This window comes from Cherax quadricarinatus, chromosome 6 (assembly GCF_038502225.1).
Source record: "Cherax quadricarinatus isolate ZL_2023a chromosome 6, ASM3850222v1, whole genome shotgun sequence".
NCBI classification, from domain to species: Eukaryota; Metazoa; Arthropoda; class Malacostraca; order Decapoda; family Parastacidae; genus Cherax; species Cherax quadricarinatus.
In genome coordinates, this window is record NC_091297.1 from 17,184,473 (window position 1) to 17,210,085 (window position 25,613).

General features: G+C 39.4%; 1 protein-coding gene across 5 annotated transcripts in view; it reads right to left on the reverse strand.

Annotated features, from left to right (window-relative positions):
• Positions 1-25,613, reverse strand: part of LOC128692382 (uncharacterized) — a 257,585-nt gene that overhangs the window by 225,525 nt on the left and 6,447 nt on the right. The window lies entirely within an intron of this gene.

The window sequence follows — 25,613 nt, forward strand, 5'->3', positions numbered from 1 at the left end:
GGAAGGTTAGTAGTCCAGGATAGCAAAGCCCATCAGTATGGCTTTATTTCCACTGGGATCTTAAAGTCTTTCCCTAGAATATGACCAACAATATTCAAATAACATTCAAGTACAGTGGTACCTTGACTTACGAGTGCCCCAACGTACGAATTTTCTGAGTTACAAGCCATCTCTTGGTCGATTTTTTGCTCTGAGTTACGAGCCAAAATCCAAGTAACAAGTGAGCTTCAGATACGCCGCCACTAGTTGGTGCAGCAAACGCCACAACATCCGCTCAGCAGTGCATGTGTTTACCTCACTGTGGAAGCATCTCTTGTGTTGTGCTTGCATTTTGTGCTTTTTGTGAAGTTATTTTGCCAAATTTCTTTTTTCTAACCATGGGTCCTAAGAAAGTAAGTGCAAAGGACAGTGCTGAGAAGAGGAGGAGGATGATATCCATTGAATTAAAGCATGAAATCATAGAAAAACACAAGTGAGGTATGAGGGTAGTGGAGTTGGAGAGGCAGTACCAGCATAGCACTTCTACATTAAGTAGTGAGATAAAGGAAATATTGGGAATCTGGGAGAGACTTTCAGAGTTTATTGAAATGAAACACCCAGAGAAAGTTGGAACTGGTCGTGCATCAGCGCTATTTAATGACACTTGCTTAACTCATTTCTGAAACATTCTGAAAGGGAGGATGAAACAAACCTCCTTGGACAGGGTTTTATTTAAACGCCCTGCAGATGAAAGTGAGGAAAGCGTAGAGAAGGAAAAAATCAGAGAAAAGTGAAAAAAAAAATTAAAAACAAATTGTAGCAATTAAATTCAGTGATAAAGTGTAAGATTAAGGGTGTAGCAAGTAAGTTAAGTGATTAAGTAAAAGAAAAAGCATGAAACAAAACAAACTCCTCCAATCTCCTCTGCCTATTTTTTCCACCCTTCACCAGCATCTGTTCTCCAAGGTAAATATATACACTTTATAAAACCATTTTATTTCTTTACATTCTCTTTATGTTTTATGTTTTTAGACGAAATTTCTCATTTATAAATACAGTTTCAGTGTTTCCCTTATGAAACTAGTCATCTAGTGCAGTTAGCCTCACAAACACTCTGTTTTCTCTTATAATACGACCTCAGAAGGGGAAGCACGGGAAGATATGGTCAGAGCAATGATCATTTTTACCTCAGAAGTGGCTGCCACCACTTGTCACATGACATATTTTATTCATTCTAGAGTATATATCATGTTTCTATGTTATTTATATTGTTTATTATGTCATATTAGATCAATTGTGATAGATAAATAAGCCATAGAGTTGACAGTAGCGTTATATTGAAGTATTTTCTCCTGCCTCCAGAGAGCCAGGAATTCCGCTGGAACGGATTAATGGCATTTCAGTTAATTTCAATGAGGAAAATTGATCTGATATACAAGCAAATTGAGTTATGAGCTAGGTCATGGAAGGGATTAAACTTATAAGTCAAGGTACAACTGTACCTATTTACTGTTAGATGAACAGGGACACTTGGCATTAGCAAACTTGCCTATACCATATGCCATGCCCCTATCTGGAACTGAACTCAAGTTGCAAGGCAGAACTGTAACCACTAAACTGTAAAGTATACAATGTATGGTATATACACTACTACAGTCTGTAATATTTCATCATTTTCTTTAATAATTATTTAGTATCTAAGTATCTAAAAGAAATAATTATGTCTAACCCTACTTATCTTGTGCTATGTAAATGACATGCCCATTTGTGTCAAATGTGAGCTTTTATTATACCATGATGACAGTTTAGTTTAATATCTTCATTATGCCCCCCCATATCCATCCTGTAATGATAGTGTCTCTTAAAATTGCACAAATATCCAATGATATACATAAAGTACTATCACAGGAGCTGGAGTTACCCAACACTGGTCAAAACACAACAAAATATCACCCTCACTTTCCAAATTGTAAGCCTGTAATATTCAGTCAGCAACTATTATAACAGAGGGAAAAAATACAAGAGCAGTAAGTCATTGTTAAATCACCAGTGAAGTAAGACTGAATAAAGACAGAACTGTATCTTAGATATCAAATATTTAACCATCATATACAGGTACATCACCAAATTTTCAGCAATGAACAGTCCAGCACCTCCTTTAGTCCAAACAATATTACGAGTGGGAACTTGAAATTCCTACGCCCACCAGACTACTTTACTGGGCGGCACACAGATGGTGTTGAGTTTAGTTGTGCTCACGTGGATTGTTTACACTGCACTTCCTGATGGTGATACCTCGGATTATGTGAGACTCTTAGCTTATTTTCCTTACATCTAACCCAAGCTATAGCTTCTGTTGGTGCTTTAGAGACGTACAGGAAGTGAAGAGTTAGTGTGTGTTGATAAAGGTGACCATCATTGGTTCGGCATAACAGTTAATGCGGCAAAGCTTTCACACCAGGGGTTCTGGAAAACTGGTGGTATACCTGTATTCGAAGTTAAATATATATATATATATATATATATATATATATATATATATATATATATATATATATAGTATATATATATATATATAGTATATATATATACAGTGGACCCCCGCATAGCGACTTTAATCCGTGCAAGAGGGCTGATTGTTATGCGAAATGATCGGTATGCGAATGAATTTTCCCCATAAGAAATAATGGAAATCAAATTAATCCGTGCAAGACACCCAAAAGTATGAAAAAAAAAATTTTACCACATGAAATATACATTTTCCTACACACAAAGAGAAGGATACATGCACAATAGTAGAGTAGTACATGCACAATATATATTGTGCATGTACTACTCTACTAAATGAAGAATAAATGACACTTACCTTTATTGAAGATGCAGCAATGACTGATGAGACACTGTGTCCTGGGAGTGCCTTTTCCTCCTGAGTACTGTATGTCCTGTTTGGCATTTTCTTCCAGAACAGGCCTTATCACACTGTGTATGCCACTACGATTCTTAAATCTCTCAAACCAACCTTTGCTGGCTTTAAATTCACCAATATGAGCACTAGTTCCAGGCATTTTTCCCTGTTCACCTGGGTGTTAGTCGACTGGTGTGGGTTGCATCCTGGGAGACAAGATTAAGGACCCCAATGGAAATAAGTTAGACAGTCTTCGATAACACTGACTTTTTTGGGCTATCCTGGGTGGCAAATCCTCTGGGGTTAATTGTTTCTTGGTATTCTCAATAAGCCACACCAACAACGGTGCTACAGCAGCAGCAGCAGCTGACGGTGGTACAGCAGCAACAGACGATGCTACAGCAGCAACAGACGATGCTACAGCAGCAGCAGACGATGCTACAGCAGCAACAGACGATGCTACAGCAGCAGCAGACGATGCTACAGCAGCAGCAGACGATGCTACAGCAGCAGCAGACGATGCTACAGCAGCAGCAGATGGTGCAGCAGCAGCAGACGGTGCAGCAGCAGCTGACAGTGCAGCAGCAGCTGACGGTGGTACAGCAGCAGCTGTACCACCAATAGTAGCGATGGTTGATTGGGGTTTATTATACAACCTGGCCAGCTCGGAGACACGCACTCCACTTTCATACTTATCAATGATCTTTTTCTTCATCTCTATAGTAATTCTCACCCTTATTGCTGTAGGGTTGGCACTAGAAGCTTTCTTGGGGCCCATGGTCACTTATTTTCCAGAAAAAATCACCAAAAACACTGTAATAATACGAAATGTTCCGATTGTATGCTTGGATGTTACCGCGGAGGCTGGCTGGTAAACAATGCCACCGGCGGAACATGTGAGCGTGGCTCAGGCCGCACATTGGACGCGTCTCGGACGAAGGGCGGTGAGCGGGTTTGAGCGGTATGCGAGGCAAAATTTTTGCAAAAAAAGCGAGCGGTATGCAGATTGTATGGTATGCGATGCGTGCGGTATGCGGGGGTCCACTATATATATATATATATATATATATATATATATATATATATATATATATATATATGTATATATATATATATATATATATGTATATATATATATATATATATATATATATATATATATATATATATATATATATATACTATATATACTATATATATACAGTGGACCCCCGCCTTACGATCAGCTCACAACTCGAACAATTATGTAAGTGTATTTTTGTAAGTGCTTTTGTACTTGTATTTTTGGGGGTCTGTAACGGACTAATCTAATGTACAATATTCCTTATGGGAACAAATTCGTTCGGTAACTGCACCCCAACAGACTTCTGGAATGAATTAATATCGTAAGGCAGGAGTCCACTGCGTATATATATATATATATATATATATATATATTATATATTATATATATATATATATATATTATATATATATATATATTATATATATGGAGGTAGTAGGTTGGTAGACAGCAACCACCCAGGGAAGTACTACCGTCCTGCCAGATGACTGTGAAACAAAAACCTGTAACTGTTTTGCATGATGGTAGGATTGCTGGTTTCTTTTTCTGTCTCATAAACACGCTAAGATAACAGGGATATCTTGCTACTCCTACTTACACTTTGGTCACACTTCACAGACACGCACATGCATATATATATATACATACATCTAGGTTTTTCTCCTTTTTCTAAATAGCTCTTGCTCTTTTTTATTTCTTCTATTGTCCATGGGGAAGTGGAAAAGAATCTTTCCTCCGTAAGCCATGCGTGTCGTATGAGGCGACTAAAATGCCGGGAGCAATGGGCTAGTAACCCCTTCTCCTGTATACAATTACTAAAAAAGAGAAGAAGAAAAACTTTATAAAACTGGGTTGCTTAAATGTGCGTGGATGTAGTGCGGATGACAAGAAACAGATGATTGCTGATGTTATGAATGAAAAGAAGTTGGATGTCCTGGCCCTAAGCGAAACAAAGCTGAAGGGGGTAGGAGAGTTTCAGTGGGGGGAAATAAATGGGATTAAATCTGGAGTATCTGAGAGAGTTAGAGCAAAGGAAGGGGTAGCAGTAATGTTAAATGATCAGTTATGGAAGGAGAAAAGAGAATATGAATGTGTAAATTCAAGAATTATGTGGATTAAAGTAAAGGTTGGATGCGAGAAGTGGGTCATAATAAGCGTGTATGCACCTGGAGAAGAGAGGAATGCAGAGGAGAGAGAGAGATTTTGGGAGATGTTAAGTGAATGTATAGGAGCCTTTGAACCAAGTGAGAGAGTAATTGTGGTAGGGGACTTGAATGCTAAAGTAGGAGAAACTTTTAGAGAGGGTGTGGTAGGTAAGTTTGGGGTGCCAGGTGTAAATGATAATGGGAGCCCTTTGATTGAACTTTGTATAGAAAGGGGTTTAGTTATAGGTAATACATATTTTAAGAAAAAGAGGATAAATAAGTATACACGATATGATGTAGGGCGAAATGACAGTAGTTTGTTGGATTATGTATTGGTAGATAAAAGACTGTTGAGTAGACTTCAGGATGTACATGTTTATAGAGGGGCCACAGATATATCAGATCACTTTCTAGTTGTAGCTACACTGAGAGTAAAAGGTAGATGGGATACAAGGAGAATAGAAGCATCAGGGAAGAGAGAGGTGAAGGTTTATAAACTAAAAGAGGAGGCAGTTAGGGTAAGATATAAACAGCTATTGGAGGATAGATGGGCTAATGAGAGCATAGGCAATGGGGTCGAAGAGGTATGGGGTAGGTTTAAAAATGTAGTGTTAGAGTGTTCAGCAGAAGTTTGTGGTTACAGGAAAGTGGGTGCAGGAGGGAAGAGGAGCGATTGGTGGAATGATGATGTAAAGAGAGTAGTAAGGGAGAAAAAGTTAGCATATGAGAAGTTTTTACAAAGTAGAAGTGATGCAAGGAGGGAAGAGTATATGGAGAAAAAGAGAGAGGTTAAGAGAGTGGTGAAGCAATGTAAAAAGAGAGCAAATGAGAGAGTGGGTGAGATGTTATCAACAAATTTTGTTGAAAATAAGAAAAAGTTTTGGAGTGAGATTAACAAGTTAAGAAAGCCTAGAGAACAAATTGATTTGTCAGTTAAAAATAGGAGAGGAGAGTTATTAAATGGAGAGTTAGAGGTATTGGGAAGATGGAAGGAATATTTTGAGGAATTGTTAAATGTTGATGAAGATAGGGAAGCTGTGATTTCGTGTATAGGGCAAGGAGGAATAACATCTTGTAGGAGTGAGGAAGAGCCAGTTGTGAGTGTGGGGGAAGTTCGTGAGGCAGTAGGTAAAATGAAAGGGGGTAAGGCAGCCGGGATTGATGGGATAAAGATAGAAATGTTAAAAGCAGGTGGGGATATAGTTTTGGAGTGGTTGGTGCAATTATTTAATAAATGTATGGAAGAGGGTAAGGTACCTAGGGATTGGCAGAGAGCATGCATAGTTCCTTTGTATAAAGGCAAAGGGGATAAAAGAGAGTGCAAAAATTATAGGGGGATAAGTCTGTTGAGTGTACCTGGTAAAGTGTATGGTAGAGTTATAATTGAAAGAATTAAGAGTAAGACGGAGAATAGGATAGCAGATGAACAAGGAGGCTTTAGGAAAGGTAGGGGGTGTGTGGACCAGGTGTTTACAGTGAAACATATAAGTGAACAGTATTTAGATAAGGCTAAAGAGGTCTTTGTGGCATTTATGGATTTGGAAAAGGCGTATGACAGGGTGGATAGGGGGGCAATGTGGCAGATGTTGCAAGTGTATGGTGTAGGAGGTAGGTTACTGAAAGCAGTGAAGAGTTTTTACGAGGATAGTGAGGCTCAAGTTAGAGTATGTAGGAAAGAGGGAAATTTTTTCCCAGTAAAAGTAGGCCTTAGACAAGGATGTGTGATGTCACCGTGGTTGTTTAATATATTTATAGATGGGGTTGTAAGAGAAGTAAATGCGAGGGTCTTGGCAAGAGGCGTGGAGTTAAAAGATAAAGAATCACACACAAAGTGGGAGTTGTCACAGCTGCTCTTTGCTGATGACACTGTGCTCTTGGGAGATTCTGAAGAGAAGTTGCAGAGATTGGTGGATGAATTTGGTAGGGTGTGCAAAAGAAGAAAATTAAAGGTGAATACAGGAAAGAGTAAGGTTATGAGGATAACAAAAAGATTAGGTGATGAAAGATTGAATATCAGATTGGAGGGAGAGAGTATGGAGGAGGTGAACGTATTCAGATATTTGGGAGTGGACGTGTCAGCGGATGGGTCTATGAAAGATGAGGTGAATCATAGAATTGATGAGGGAAAAAGAGTGAGTGGTGCACTTAGGAGTCTGTGGAGACAAAGAACTTTGTCCTTGGAGGCAAAGAGGGGAATGTATGAGAGTATAGTTTTACCAACGCTCTTATATGGGTGTGAAGCGTGGGTGATGAATGTTGCAGCGAGGAGAAGGCTGGAGGCAGTGGAGATGTCATGTCTGAGGGCAATGTGTGGTGTGAATATAATGCAGAGAATTCGTAGTTTGGAAGTTAGGAGGAGGTGCAGGATTACCAAAACTGTTGTCCAGAGGGCTGAGGAAGGGTTGTTGAGGTGGTTCGGACATGTAGAGAGAATGGAGCGAAACAGAATGACTTCAAGAGTGTATCAGTCTGTAGTGGAAGGAAGGCGGGGTAGGGGTCGGCCTAGGAAGGGTTGGAGGGAGGGGGTAAAGGAGGTTTTGTGTGCGAGGGGCTTGGACTTCCAGCAGGCATGCGTGAGCGTGTTTGATAGGAGTGAATGGAGACAAATGGTTTTTAATACTTGACGTGCTGTTGGAGTGTGAGCAAAGTAACATTTATGAAGGGATTCAGGGAAACCGGCAGGCCGGACTTGAGTCCTGGAGATGGGAAGTACAGTGCCTGCACTCTGAAGGAGGGGTGTTAATGTTGCAGTTTAAAAACTGTAGTGTAAAGCACCCTTCTGGCAAGACAGTGATGGAGTGAATGATGGTGAAAGTTTTTCTTTTTCGGGCCACCCTGCCTTGGTGGGAATCGGCCGGTGTGATAATAAAAAAAAAAAAATATATATATATATATATATATATATATATATATGCAAAACAACCACTCTGAAAGAATAGAGAAATTCCAAGCACTTTCGTGACTACTCACATTATCAAGGAACTAGTTCCTTGATAATGTGAGTAGTCACGAAAGCGCTTGGAATTTCTCTGTTCTTTCAGAGTGGTTGTTTTGCATATTTTGAAATCACCTGTTTACTGTGATCTTATTGCATATATATATATATATATATATATATATATATATATATATATATATATATATATATATATATATATATATATATATATATATATATATATATATATATATATACACACACAGTGGAACCTCAAAAATCGAACTGCTCCCAACTCAACCAATTATGTAAGTGTATTTTTGTAAGTGTTTTAAGTGTATTTTTGAGGGTCTTAAACGGACTAATTTAATTTACATTATTCCTGATGGGAATAAATTCGTTTGGTAGTGGCACTCGAACAGCCTTCTGGACCGAAGAAAGTTCGATATTTGAGGTTCCACTGTATATACACTTACCATCTGACTTACGACCTGCTCGACATATGACCACTCGAATTACAACCGTGTCTTTTATGCCAAATTTCAGGGAAATAAACAACTATTTGTGTTGTACACAGTGTTTATCCTAAACCTTACAGTATAAAATACAGTACTAACAGCATAAAAAGTAAAGTAAAACAAGAAATACCAAAATAAAACAATAAAATAAAGTCATTACAAAAATGTGATGTTGATATTCAGTAGTAAAGTTCAACTTAGGTCCATTTTGACTTACGACCGGTTTCTCAGAACCGAACTCGGTCGTAAGTCGGATGGTACCTGTATATATATATATATATATATATATATATATAAATATATATGTATGTATATATATATATATATATATATATATATATATATATATATATATACATACATATATAATATATATATATATATATATATATATTATAATGTATCTATATGTATAAATATATATATACATATACATATATATATACATATATATATATATATAGTATATATATATATATATATATATATATATATAGTACCTGTGTGTGTGTGTGTGTGTATATATATATATATATATATATATACATACAGTGGACCCCCGCTTAACGATCACCTCCAAATGCGACCAATTATGTAAGTGTATTTATGTAAGTGCGTTTGTACGTGTATGTTTGGGGGTCTGAAATGGACTAATCTACTTCACAATATTCCTTATGGGAAAAAATTCGGTCAGTACTGGCACCTGAACATACTACTGGAATGAAAAAAGTTCGTTAACCGGGGGTCCACTGTATATATATATATATATATATATATATATATATACAGTGGACCCCCGCATACCGATGGCATCACATAACGATTAATCCGCATACCGCTTGCTTTAATCGCAAAAATTTTGCCTCGCATACCGCTTAAAAACCCGCTCACCGATTTTCGTCCGAGACGCGTCCAATGTGCGCCCTCAGCCAGCCTCACATGTGCCGCCTGTGGCATTGTTTACCAGCCAGCCTCCGCAGTAACATCCAAGCATACAATCGGAATATTTCGTATTATTACAGTGTTTTCGGTGCTTTTTCTGGAAAATAAGTGACCATGGGCCCCAAGAAAGCTTCTAGTGCCAACCCTACAGCAATAAGGGTGATAATTACAATAGAGATGAAGAAAAAGATCATTGATAAGTATGAAAGTGGAGTGAGTGTCTCCGAGCTGGCCAGGTTGTATAATAAACCCCAATCAACCATCGCTACTATTGGTGGTACAGCTGCTGCTGCTGCTGCACTGTCAGCTGCTGCTGCTGCTGTAGCATCGTCTGCTGCTGCTGCTGCTGCTGTAGCATCGTCTGCTGCTGCTGCAACATCGTCTGTTGCTGCTGTAGCATCGTCTGCTGCTGCTGTAGCAATGTCTGTTGCTGCTGTACCACCATCAGCTGCTGCTGCTGCTGTAGCATCGTCTGCTGCTGCTGTAGCATCGTCTGCTGGTGCTGCTGCTGCTGTAGCATCGTCTGCTGCTGCTGTAACATCGTCTGTTGCTGCTGTAGCATCGTCTGCTGCTGCTGTAGCATCGTCTGTTGCTGCTGTACCACCGTCAGCTGCTGCTGCTGCTGTAGCATCGTCTGCTGCTGCTGTAGCATCGTCTGCTGCTGGTGCTGCTGCTGTAGCATCGTCTGCTGCTGCTGTAACATCGTCTGTTGCTGCTGTAGCATCGTCTGCTGCTGCTGTAGCATCGTCTGTTGCTGCTGTACCACCGTCAGCTGCTGCTGCTGCTGTAGCATTGTCTGCTGCTGCTGCTGCTGTAGCATCGTCTGCTGCTGCTGTAACATCGTCTGTTGCTGCTGTACCACCGTCAGCTGCTGCTGCTGCTGTAGCATCGTCTGCTGCTGCTGTAGCATCGTCTGTTGCTGCTGTACCACCGTCAGCTGCTGCTGCTGCTGTAGCATCGTCTGCTGCTGCTGTAGCACCGTTGTTGGTGTGGCTTATTGAGAATACCAAGAAACAATTAACCCAAGAGGGTTAGCAACCCAGGATAACCCAAAAAAGTCAGTGTCATCGAAGACTGTCTAACTTATTTCCATTGGGGTCCTTAATCTTGTCTCCCAGGATGCAACCCACACCAGTCGACTAACACCCAGGTGAACAGGGAAAAATGCCTGGAACTAGTGCTCATATTGGTGAATTTAAAGCCAGCAACGGTTGGTTTGAGAGATTTAAGAATCGTAGTGGCATACACAGTGTGATAAGGCCTGTTCTGGAAGAAAATGCCAAACAGGACCTACAGTACTCAGGAGGAAAAGGCACTCCCAGGACACAGTGTCTCATCAGTCATTGCTGCATCTTCAATAAAGGTAATTGTCATTTATTCTTCATTTAGTAGAGTAGTACATGCACAATATATATTGTGCATGTACTACTCTACTATTGTGCATATATCCTTCTCTTTGTGTGTAGGAAAATGTATATTTCATGTGGTAAAATTTTTTTTTTCATACTTTTGGGTGTCTTGCATGGATTAATTTGATTTCCATTATTTCTTATGGGAAAATTCATTCGCATACCGATTATTTCGCATAACAATGACCCCTCCTGCACGGATTAAAATCGGTATGCGGGGGTCCACTGTATATATATATATATATATATATATATATATATATATATATATATATATATATATATATATATATATATATATATATATATATATATATATATATATATATATATATATATATATATATATATATATATATATATATATATATATATATATATATATATATATATATATATATATATATATATATATATATATATAATATATATATATATATATATATATATATATATATACAGTGGAACCTCAAATATCAAACTTTCTTCAGTCCAGAAGGCTGTTTGAGTGCCTTTACCAAATGAATTTATTCCCATCAGGAATCATGTAAATTAGATTAGTCCATTTCAGACCCTCAAAAATAAACTTATAAAAGCACTTACAAAAATACACTTACATAATTGGTTGTGTTGGGAGCAGTTCGATTTTTGAGGTTCCACTGTATATATATATACAGTGGACCCCCGCATAACGATCACCTCCGAATGCGACTAATTATGTAAGTGTATTTATGTAAGTGCGTTTGTACGTGTATGTTTGGGGGTCTGAAATGGACTAATCTACTTCACAATATTCCTTATGGGAACAAATTCGGTCAGTACTGGCACCTGAACATACTTCCGGAGTGAAAAAATATCGTTAACCGGGGGTCCACTGTATATATATATATATATATATATATATATATATATATATATATATATATATATATATATATATATATATATATATATATATATATATATATACACATATATATGTATATATATATATATATGGTATGTCAAGTACCATATATATGTTGGAGTGAGAGCAAAGTAACATTTATGAAGGGATTCAGGGAAACTGGCAGGCCGGACTTGAGTCCTGGAGATGGGAAATACAGTGCCTGCACTCTGAAGGAGGGGTGTTAATGTTGCAGTTTAAAAACTGTAGTGTAAAGCACCCTTCTGGCAAGACAGTGATGGAGTGAATGATGGTGAAAGTTTTTCTTTTTCGGGCCACCCTGCCTTGGTGGGAATCGACCAGTGTGTTAATAAAATAAAATAAAATAAACTTATATTATATATATATATATATATATATATATATATATATATATATATATATATATATATATATATATATATATATATATATATATATATATATATATATATATATATATATGTCGTGCCGAATAGGCAGAACTTGCCATCTTGGCTTAAATAGCAACGTTCATCTTGCCATATAGTCAAGTGAAAATTTGTGTATGCAATAATTTCGCCAAAATCATTCTGTACCTAACGAAAAAAATATATTTGATTGTGTTTGTCTAGTACTAAATTATTGTAAACGTATTTAAAATATATTTAGTTGGATTAGGCTAAAATAAATTGTGCTTGTTATAATAAGGTTAGGTAAGTTTTCTAAGATTCTTTTGGTGCAAAATTAAAAATTTTTACATTAACATCAATGAAAAAAATATATCTTTAAACGTATAAGAAAAAAATTCAGAAAGGACTTAATTTTAAATGAGTTCTTGCTAATTGACCAGTTTTACATATTCGGCACGACATATATATATATATATATATATATATATATATATATATATATATATATATATATATACACGTATATATATATATATATATACACGTATATATATATATATATATATATACGTATATATATATATATATATATATATATATATATATATATATATATATATATATATATATATATACATATATATATATATATATATATACGTATATATATATATATATATATATATATATATATATATATATATATATATATATAATATATATATATATATATATATATATATATACACACCTACCATCCGACTTACGACATGCTCGACTTACAACCACTCGACTTACAACCGTGTTTTTTATGCCAAATTTCTGAGAAATAAACAACTATTTGTGTTGTACACAGCGTTTATCCTAAACCTTACAATATAAAATACAGTACTAACAACATAAAAAGTAAAGTAAAACATGAAATACCAAAATAAAACAATAAAATAAAGTCAGTACATAAATCTTTTGTTGATATTCAGTAGTAAAGTTCGACGTACAACCATTTCGACTTACGACCGGTTTCTCGGAACCGAACTCAGTCGTAAGTCAGATGGTAGGTGTGTATATATATATATATATATATATATATATATATCTATATATATATATATATATATATATATATATATATATATATATATATATATATATATATATATACGTACAGTTGACCCCTGCTTAACGATCACTTCCCAATGCGACCAATTATGTAAGTGTATTTATGTAAGTGCGTTTGTACGTGTATGTTTGGGGCTCTGAAAAGGACTAATCTACTTCACAATATTCCTTATGGGAACAAATTCGGTCAGTACTGGCACCTGAACATACTTCTGGAATGAAAAAATATTGTTAACCGAGGGTCCACTGTATATATATATTATATATATATATATATACAGTGGACCCCCGCATAACGATTACCTCCAAATGTGACCAATTATGTAAGTGTATTTATGTAAGTGCATTTGTACGTGTATGTTTGGGGGTCTGAAATGGACTAATCTACTTCACAATATTTCTTATGGGAACAAATTCGGTCAGTACTGGCACCTGAACATACTTCTGGAGTGAAAAAATATCGTTAACCGGGGGTCCACTGTGTGTATATATATATATATATATATATATATATATATATACAGTGGACCCCCGGTTAACGATTTTAATCCGTGCAAGAGGGCTCATCGTTATGCGAAATAATCGTTATGCGAATTAATTTTCCCCATAAGAAATAATGGAAATAAAATTAATCCGTGCAAGACGCCCAAAAGTATGAAAAAAAATTTTTTTTACCACATGAAATGTTAATTTTAATACACACAAACTGAAAAAGGCATGCACAATTACATGACACTTACTTTTATTGAAGATCTGGTGATGATTGATGGGATGGGAGGAGGGGAGAGCATTATCTTCTTACTGTTTAGAAGGGGAATCCCCTTCCATTAGGACTTGAGGTAGCAAGTCCTTTTCTGGGGTTACTTCCCTTCTTCTTTTAATGCCACTAGGACCAGCTTCAGAGTCACTGGACCTCTGTCGCACAACAAATCTGTCCATAGAGCTCTGTACCTCCCGTTTCTTCAAGACTTTCCTAAAATGGGCCATAACATTGTCATTGAAATAGTCACAAGCACGGCTTGCAACAGCTGTGTCAGGGTGATTTTCATCTATAAAGGTTTGCAGTTCAAACCACTCTGCACACATTTCCTTAATCTTTGAAGTAGGCACAATGGATTCCACAACTGGCATAGGCTTCTCAGGGTTAGCCCCAAACCCTTCAAAATCTTTCTTAATTTCCATACTAATTCTCACCCTTTTTACCACAGGGTTGGCACTAGAAGCTTTCTTGGGGCCCATGGTCACTTATTTTCCAGAAACACCACCGAAAACACTGTAATAATACGAAATATTCCGAGTGTATGCTTGGATGTTACCGCGGAGGCTGGCTGGTAAACAATGGGACGGCCGGCACATGTGAGGGCACATTGGACGCGTCTCGGACGAAAATCGGTATGCGGGTTTTTAATCGGTATGCGGGGCAAAAATTTTGCGATAAAAGTAATCGTTATGCGGAAAAATCGCTATGCGATGCCATCGTTATGCGGGGGTCCACTGTATATATATATATATATATATATATATATATATATATATATATATATATATATAATATATATATATATAATATATATATATACGTATATTTAACTTCAAATACAGGTACACCACCAGTTTTCCAGCATAGAAATGTTAAAAGCAGGTGGGGATATAGTTTTGGAGTGGTTGGTGCAATTATTTAATAAATGTATGGAAGAGGGTAAGGTACCTAGGGATTGGCAGAGAGCATGCATAGTTCCTTTGTATAAAGGCAAAGGGGATAAAAGAGAGTGCAAAAATTATAGGGGGATAAGTCTGTTGAGTGTACCTGGTAAAGTGTATGGTAGAGTTATAATTGAAAGAATTAAGAGTAAGACGGAGAATAGGATAGCAGATGAACAAGGAGGCTTTAGGAAAGGTAGGGGGTGTGTGGACCAGGTGTTTACAGTGAAACATATAAGTGAACAGTATTTAGATAAGGCTAAAGAGGTCTTTGTGGCATTTATGGATTTGGAAAAGGCGTATGACAGGGTGGATAGGGGGGCAATGTGGCAGATGTTGCAAGTGTATGGTGTAGGAGGTAGGTTACTGAAAGCAGTGAAGAGTTTTTACGAGGATAGTGAGGCTCAAGTTAGAGTATGTAGGAAAGAGGGAAATTTTTTCCCAGTAAAAGTAGGCCTTAGACAAGGATGTGTGATGTCACCGTGGTTGTTTAATATATTTATAGATGGGGTTGTAAGAGAAGTAAATGCGAGGGTCTTGGCAAGAGGCGTGGAGTTAAAAGATAAAGAATCACACACAAAGTGGGAGTTGTCACAGCTGCTCTTTGCTGATGACACTGTGCTCTTGGGAGATTCTGAAGAGAAGTTGCAGAGATTGGTGGATGAATTTGGTAGGGTGTGCAAAAGAAGAAAATTAAAGGTGAATACAGGAAAGAGTAAGGTTATGAGGATAACAAAAAGATTAGGTGATGAAAGATTGAATATCAGATTGGAGGGAGAGAGTATGGAGGAGGTGAACGTATTCAGATATTTGGGAGTGGACGTGTCAGCGGATGGGTCTATGAAAGATGAGGTGAATCATAGAATTGATGAGGGAAAAAGAGTGAGTGGTGCACTTAGGAGTCTGTGGAGACAAAGAACTTTGTCCTTGGAGGCAAAGAGGGGAATGTATGAGAGTATAGTTTTACCAACGCTCTTATATGGGTGTGAAGCGTGGGTGATGAATGTTGCAGCGAGGAGAAGGCTGGAGGCAGTGGAGATGTCATGTCTGAGGGCAATGTGTGGTGTGAATATAATGCAGAGAATTCGTAGTTTGGAAGTTAGGAGGAGGTGCGGGATTACCAAAACTGTTGTCCAGAGGGCTGAGGAAGGGTTGTTGAGGTGGTTCGGACATGTAGAGAGAATGGAGCGAAACAGAATGACTTCAAGAGTGTATCAGTCTGTAGTGGAAGGAAGGCGGGGTAGGGGTCGGCCTAGGAAGGGTTGGAGGGAGGGGGTAAAGGAGGTTTTGTGTGCGAGGGGCTTGGACTTCCAGCAGGCATGCGTGAGCGTGTTTGATAGGAGTGAATGGAGACAAATGGTTTTTAATACTTGACGTGCTGTTGGAGTGTGAGCAAAGTAACATTTATGAAGGGATTCAGGGAAACCGGCAGGCCGGACTTGAGTCCTGGAGATGGGAAGTACAGTGCCTGCACTCTGAAGGAGGGGTGTTAATGTTGCAGTTTAAAAACTGTAGTGTAAAGCACCCTTCTGGCAAGACAGTGATGGAGTGAATGATGGTGAAAGTTTTTCTTTTTCGGGCCACCCTGCCTTGGTGGGAATCGGCCGGTGTGATAATAAAAAATAAAAATATATAATATATATAATATATTTATTATATATATATATATATATATATATATATATATATATATATATATACAGTATATATATATATATATATATATATATATATATATATATATATATATATATATATATATATATATATATAAATAAATAAAAAAGCAAGGAATTCGCAAGAGCAGGCAAAATACACAAACACTGATCTCTGGCTGAAGGAGACTCGAACCTACGAACCTTGGAACAAGGTACGCAGTGCTATACCATTCTCACCACACTGGACCAATACCTTGGTGCCAAGGGAAAAGATTCTCTATCATTTCATAAGAAAAGATAATTTTTTTTTTCCAAAACTTTTGCGACATAGAATGACAGTTTCAGAAAGGGGCTTACGACAGTCAAAGGGTTAATACCAACTTGCTCCATAATCTGTAATAATTTAAAGTTATGAATTAATCTTAGTCTGCCCGAAATGCCTAGCCATGCTAGGTGTGATAGTGGCCTCCTCTGTAATTATTATTTTATAACATGTAAACCACACAATATCCTAAAATGTGTAAACCAAGCATAGTAATCTTTATAGAGAATAAACTTGATTTGATTTGATTTGATTTGAGGTGCCATTGTGTGTGTGTGTGTGTGTGTGTGTGTGTGTGTGTGTGTGTGTGTGTGTGTGTGTGTGTGTGTGTGTGTGTGTGTGTGTGTGTGTGTGTGTGTGTGTGTGTGTGTGTGTGTACTCACCTATTTGTGCTCACCTATTTGTGGTTGCAGGGGTCGAGTCACAGCTGGCCCCGCCTCTTCGCTGATTGCTACTAGGTCCTCTCTCTCCCTGCCCCATGAGCTTTATCATGCCTCGCTTTAAAACTATGTATGGTTCCCACCTCCACTACGTTACTTTCTAGGCTATTCCACAGCCTGACTACTCTATGACTGAAGAAATACTTCCTAACATCCCTTTGATTCATCTGAGTCTTCAACTTCCAACTGTGACCACTTGTGTCTATGTCCCTTCTCTGGAACATCCCGTCTCTGTCCACCTTGTCTATTCCGCGCAGTATTTTATATGTCGTTATCATGTCTCCCCTGACCCTCCTGTCCTCCAGTGTCATCAGGCCGATTTCCCTCAACCTTTCTTCGTAGGACAATCCCCATAGCTCTGGGACTAGTCTTGTTGCAAACCTTTGCACTTTCTCTAATTTCTTGACGTGCTTGACTAGGTGTGGATTCCAAACTGGTGCTGCATTCTCCAGTATGGGCCTGACGTAAATGGTATACAGAGTCTTGAACGAATCCTTACTGAGGTATCGGAACGCTATCCGTAGGTTTGCCAGGCGCCCATATGCTGCAGCAGTTATCTGATTGACGTGCGCCTCAGGAGATATGCTCGGTGTTATACTCACCCCCAGATCTTTTTCCTTGAGTGAGGTTTGCAGTCTTTGGCCATCTAAACTATATTGTGTCTGCGGTCTTCTTTGCCCTTCCCCAACCTTCATGACTTTGCATTTGGCAGGGTTAAAATCAAGGAGCCAGTTGCTGGACCAGGCTTGTAGCCTGTCCAGGTCTCTTTGTAGTCCTGCCTGATCCTCATCCGATTTGATTCTTCTCATTAACTTCACATCATCCGCAAACAAGGACACTTCTGAGTCTATCCCTTCCGTTATGTCGTTCACATATACCAAGAACAGCACAGGTCCTAGGGCTGACCCCTGTGGAACCCAGCTTGTCACAGGTGCCCACTCTGACACCTCATCGCGTACCATGACTCGTTGTTGCCTCCCTGTCAGGTATTCTCTGATCCATTGCAGTGCCTTTCCTGTTATGTGTGCCTGATCCTCTAGCTTTTGCAGTAACCTCTTGTGAGGAATTGTGTCGAAGGCCTTCTTGCAGTCCAAAAATATGCAGTCGATCCACCCCTCTCTCTCTTGTCTTACTTCTGTCACCTTGTCATAAAACTCTAGTAGGTTTGTGACACAGGATTTTCCTTCCCTGAAACCGTGCTGGTTGTCAATTATACACTTGTTTCTTTCCAGGTGCCCCACCACTCTCCTCCTGATGATCTTCTCCATGACCTTGCATACTATACACGTTAGTGATACAGGTCTGTAGTTTAGTGCCTCATGTCTGTCTCCCTTTTTAAAAATTGGGACTACATTTGCCATTTTCCATACCTCAGGGAATTGCCCAGTTTCAAATGATGTGTTGAAGATCTTTGTTAATGGCTCACACAATATCTCTGCTCCCTCTTTAAGGACCCATGGAGAGATGTTGTCTGGTCCCACTGCCTTTGAGGTGTCAAGTTCGCATAGCAGATTCTTCACCTCCTCCTTGGTTATATGTACCTCATCCAGCACTTGCTGGTGTGCCCCCCCTGTTCTGATTTCCTGGAGTCCTACTGGTTTCCACTGTAAATACCTCTTTAAATCTTGTGTTGAGCTCCTGACATACCTCTTGGTCGTTTCTTGTGAATTCCCCATCACCCTTCCTCAGTCTGATTACCTGGTCCTTGACTGTTGTTTTCCTCCTGATGTGGCTGTACAACAGCTTCGGGTCAGTCTTTACTTTTGATGCTATGTCATTTTCATATTGTCTCTGAGCCTCCCTTCTTATCTGTGCATATTCGTTTCTGGCTCTTCAGCTGATTTCCTTATTTTCCTGAGTTCTCTGTCTTCTGTACCTTTTCCATTCTCTAGTACACCTAGTTTTTGCCTCCCTACACCTTTGGGTGAACCAAGGACTCATTCTGTTCTTCCCATTATTTCTGTTTCCCTTGGGAACAAACCTCTCCTCTCCCTCCTTGCATTTTTTGTGACATAGTCCATCATTTCTTGTACTGGTTTTCCTGTCAGTTCCCTCTCCCACTCAATGTCTTGAAGGAAGTTCCTCATGCCTGAGTAGTTCCCCCTTTTGTAGTTTGGTTTTCCCAGCCTATTCCTGCTACTCTCTCCACTTGGAGCTCAACTATGTAGTCGAAGCACAGAACCACATGATCACTAGCTCCCAGGGGCCTTTCATACATGATACCCTCGATGTCCAAACTACTCAAGGTGAATACAAGGTCCAGCCTTGCTGGTTCATCCTCTCCTCTCTCTCTGGTAGTGTCTCTAACATGTTGATGCAAGAGGTTTTCCAGTACCACATCCATCATTTTGGCTCTCCATGTTTCGGGACCCCCATGGGGCTCCAGGTTTTCCCAGTCAATCTCCTTGTGATTGAAATCACCCATAACTAGTAACTTTGCTCCCCCCATGTGTGCTCTCCTGTCGATCATTGCTCTGTTGCTCTCATCGTATTCTTCTCTTGGCCTCCCGCAGTTCTGTGGTGGGTTGTACATTACTGCAATTATCACCTTATGTCCCTCAGACTTGATTGTTCCTACTAAGTAGTCCCTTTTGCCTGTGCCATCCATTCCTTCCATTTTCTCAAAACCCCACTGGTTTTTAATGATTAGTGCAACTCCTCCTCCCCCTCTCCTCCCTCTGTCTTTCCTGAAGATTTGATATCCGGATGGAAAGATTGAATCTGTTATTATTCTGGTGAGTTTCGTTTCTGTGAGTGCTATTATGTCTGGGGATGTCTCCTTGATTCTTTTTTTTTTTTTTTATCACACTGGCCGATTCCCACCAAGGCAGGGTGGCCCGAAAAAGAAAAACTTTCACCATCATTCACTCCATCACTGTCTTGCCAGAAGGGTGCTTTACACTACAGTTTTTAAACTGCAACATTAACACCCCTCCTTCAGAGTGCAGGCACTGTACTTCCCATCTCCAGGACTCAAGTCTGGCCTGCCGGTTTCCCTGAACCCCTTCATAAATGTTACTTTGCTCACACTCCAACAGCACATCAAGTATTAAAAACCATTTGTCTCCATTCACTCCTATCAAACACGCTCACGCATGCCTGCTGGAAGTCCAAGCCCCTCGCACACAAAACCTCCTTTACCCCCTCCCTCCAAACTTTCCTAGGCCAACCCCTACCCCGTCTTCCTTCCACTACAGACTGATACACTCTTGAAGTCATTCTGTTTCGCTCCATTCTCTCTACATGTCCGAACCACCTCAACAACCCTTCCTCAGCCCTCTGGACAACAGTTTTGGTAATCCCGCACCTCCTCCTAACTTCCAAACTACGAATTCTCTGCATTATATTCACACCACACATTGCCCTCAGAAATGACATCTCCACTGCCTCCAGCCTTCTTCTCGCTGCAACATTCATCACCCATGCTTCACACCCATATAAGAGCGTTGGTAAAACTATACTCTCATACATTCCCCTCTTTGCCTCCAAGGACAAAGTTCTTTGTCTCCACAGACTCCTAAGTGCACCACTCACTCTTTTCCCCTCATCAATTCTATGATTCACCTCATCTTTCATAGACCCATCCGCTGACACGTCCACTCCCAAATATCTGAATACATTCACCTCCTCCATACTCTCTCCCTTCAATCTGATATTCAATCTTTCATCACCTAATCTTTTTGTTATCCTCATAACCTTACTCTTTCCTGTATTCACATTTAATTTTATTCTTTTGCACACCCTACCAAATTCATCCACCAATCTCTGCAACTTCTCTTCAGAATCTCCCAAGAGCACAGTGTCATCAGCAAAGAGCAGCTGTGACAACTCCCACTTTGTGTGTGATTCTTTATCTGTTAACTCCACGCCTCTTGCCAAGACCCTCGCATTTACTTCTCTTACAACCCCATCTATAAATATATTAAACAACCACGGTGACATCACACATCCTTGTTTAAGGCCTACTTTTACTGGGAAATAATTTCCCTCTTTCCTACATACTCTAACTTGAGCCTCACTATCCTCGTAAAAACTCTTCACTGCTTTCAGTAACCTACCTCCTACACCATACACTTGCAACATCTGCCACATTGCCCCCCTATCCACCCTGTCATACGCCTTTTCCAAATCCATAAATGCCACAAAGACCTGTTTAGTCTTATCTAAATACTGTTCGCTTATATGTTTCACTGTAAACACCTGGTCCACACACCCCCTACCTTTCCTAAAGCCTCCTTGTTCATCTGCTATCCTATTCTCCGTCTTACTCTTAATTCTTTCAATAATAACTCTACCATACACTTTACCAGGTATACTCAGCAGACTTATCCCCCTATAATTTTTGCACTCTCTTTTAACCCCTTTGCCTTTATACAAAGGAACTATGCATGCTCTCTGCCAATCCCTAGGTACCTTACCCTCTTACATACATTTATTAAATAATTGCACCAACCACTCCAAAACTATATCCCCACCTGCTTTTAACATTTCTATCTTTATCCCATCAATCCCGGCTGCCTTACCCCCTTTCATTTTACCTACTGCCTCACGAACTTCCCCCACACTCACAACTGGCTCTTCCTCACTCCTGCAAGATGTTATTCCTCCTTGTCCTATACACGAAATCACAGCTTCCCTATCTTCATCAACATTTAACAATTCCTCAAAATATTCCCTCCATCTTCCCAATACCTCTAACTCTCCATTTAATAACTCTCCTCTCCTATTTTTAACTGACAAATCCATTTGTTCTCTAGGCTTTCTTAACTTGTTAATCTCACTCCAAAACTTTTTCTTATTTTCAACAAAATTTGCTGATAACATCTCACCCACTCTCTCATTTGCTCTCTTTTTACATTGCTTCACCACTCTCTTAACCACTCTCTTTTTCTCCATATACTCTTCCCTCCTTGCATCACTTCTACTTTGTAAAAACTTCTCATATGCTAACTTTTTCTCCCTTACTACTCTCTTTACATCATCATTCCACCAATCGCTCCTCTTCCCTCCCGCACCCACTTTCCTGTAACCACAAACTTCTGCTGAACACTCTAACACTACATTTTTAAACCTACCCCATACCTCTTCGACCCCATTGCTTATGCTCTCATTAGCCCATCTATCCTCCAATAGCTGTTTATATCTTACCCTAACTGCCTCCTCTTTTAGTTTATAAACCTTCACCTCTCTCTTCCCTGATGCTTCTATTCTCCTTGTATCCCATCTACCTTTTACTCTCAGTGTAGCTACAACTAGAAAGTGATCTGATATATCTGTGGCCCCTCTATAAACATGTACATCCTGAAGTCTACTCAACAGTCTTTTATCTACCAATACATAATCCAACAAACTACTGTCATTTCACCCTACATCATATCTTGTATACTTATTTATCCTCTTTTTCTTAAAATATGTATTACCTATAACTAAACCCCTTTCTATACAAAGTTCAATCAAAGGGCTCCCATTATCATTTACACCTGGCACCCCAAACTTACCTACCACACCCTCTCTAAAAGTTTTGCCTACTTTAGCATTCAGGTCCCCTACCACAATCACTCTCTCACTTGGTTCAAAGGCTCCTATACATTCACTTAACATCTCCCCAAATCTCTCTCTCTCCTCTGCATTCCTCTCTTTTCCAGGTGCATACACGCTTATTATAACCCACTTCTAGCATCCAACCTTTACTTTAATCCACATAATTCTTGAATTTACACATTCATATTCTCTTTTCTCCTTCCATAACTGATCATTCAACATTACTGCTACCCCTTCCTTTGCTCTAACTCTCTCAGATACTCCAGATTTAATCAAATTTATTTCCCCCCACTGAAACTCCCCTACCCCCTTCAGCTTTGTTTTGCTTAGGGTCAGGACATCCAACTTCTTTTCATTCATAACATCAGCAATCATCTGTTTCTTGCCATCCGCACTACATCCACGCACATTTAAGCATCCCAGTTTTATAAAGTTTCTCTTCTTCTCTTTTTTAGTAAATGTCTACAGGAGAAGGGGTTACTAGCCCATTGCTCCCGGCATTTTAGTCGCCTCATACGACACGCATGGCTTACAGAGGAAAGATTCTTTTCCACTTCCCCATGGACAATAGAAGAAATAAAGAAGAACTAGAGTTATTTAGAAAAAGGAGAAAAAACTAGATGTATGTACAGTGGACCCCCGCATAACGGACGCCTTGCATAACGGACAATCCGCATAGCGGACGCTTTGATCGCTAAAATTTTGCCCCGCATAGTGGACAAAAACCCGCTCAGCGGCCTTCGTCCGAGACGCGTCCAATGTGCGCCCTCAGCCAGCCTCACATGTGCCGCCTGTGCCATTGTTTACCAGCCAGCCTCCGCGGTAACATTCAAGCATACAATCGGAATATTTCGTATTATTACAGTGTTTTCGGTGCTGTTTCTGGAAAATAAGTGACCATGGGCCCCAAGAAAGCTTCTAGTTCCAACCCTACAGCAATAAGGGTTAGAATTCCTATAGAAATGAAGAAAGAGATCATTGATAAGTATGAAAGTGGAGTGCGTATCACCGACCTGGTCAGGTTGTACAAGAAACCCAAATCAACCATCTCTTCTATTGTGGGCAAGAAAACGGCAATCAAGGAAGCTGTTCTTGCCAAAGGTTTAACTGTGTTTTCGAAACAAAGATCGCAAGTGATGGAAGATGTTGAGAGACTCTTATTGGTGTGGATAAATGAAAAACAGCTAGCAGGAGATAGCGTCTCTCAAGCGATCATATGTGAAAAGGCTAGGAAGTTGCATGAGGATTTAATTAAAAAAAGGCCTGCAACTAGTGATGATGTGAGTGAATTTAAGGCCAGCAAAGGTTGGTTTGAGAGATTTAAGAAGCGTAGTGGCATACATAGTGTGATACGGCATGGTGAGGCTGCCAGTTCGGACCACAAAGCGGCTGAAAAATATGTGCATGAATTCAAGGAGTACATAGAAACTGAAGGACTGAAACCTGAACAAGTGTTTAATTGTGATGAAACAGGCCTGTTCTGGAAGAAAATGCCAAGCAGGACCTACATTACTCAGGAGGAAAAGGCACTCCCAGGACATAAGCCTATGAAAGACAGGCTTACTTTCTTGATGTGTGCCAATGCTAGTGGTGATTGCAAAGTTAAGCCTTTATTAGTGTATCACTCTGAAACTCCCAGAGCGTTCAGGCAAAAGAATGTCCTCAAGGATAATTTGTGTGTGCTGTGGAGGGCAAACAGTAAGGCATGGGTCACTAGGGAATTTTTCTATAACTGGTTACACCATGCATTTGCCCCCAATGTGAAAGATTACCTAACTGAAAAGAAATTAGAACTTAAGTGCCTCCTGGTGTTAGACAATGCCCCTGGTCATCCTACAGACGTGGCAGAGCGACTTTATGGGGACATGAGCTTCATTAAGGTGAAGTTTTTGCCTCCTAATACCACTCCTGTCCTGCAGCCCATGGACCAGCAGGTCATTTCCAACTTCAAGAAACTGTACACAAAAGCTCTGTTTCAAAAGTGCTTTGAAGTGACCACAGACACTCGATTGACTCTAAAAGAGTTTTGGAAGGATCACTTTAATATCCTCAATTGTGTAAACCTTATAGGTAAGGCTTGGGAGGGAGTGACTAAGAGAACCTTGAACTCTGCTTGGAAGAAACTGTGGCCAGAATGTGTAGACAAAAGGGATTTTGAAGGGTTTGAGGCTAACCCTGAGAGGAGTATACCAGTTGAGGAATCAATTGTGGCATTGGGGAAGTCCTTGGGGTTGGAGGTTAGTGGGGATGATGTGGAAGAGTTGGTGGAGGAGGACAATGAAGAACTAACCACTGATGAGCTGATAGATCAACTTCAAGAGCAAGAGGCCAGACCTGGGGAAACTGGTTCAAAGGAGGGGAGAGAGAAATTGAAGGAATTGCCTACTTCAAAGATTAAGGAAATGTGTGCAAAATGGCTTGAAGTGCAAACCTTTTTTGATGAAAATCACCCTCACACAGCTATTGCAAGCCGTGCTGGTGACTGTTACAATGACAATGTTGTGAACCACTTTAGACAAATCATAAAGGAACGAGAGGTACAGGCCACTATGGACAGATATGTTGTGCGAAAGAAGTCCAGTGACTCTGAAGCTGGTCCTAGTGGCATTAAAAGAA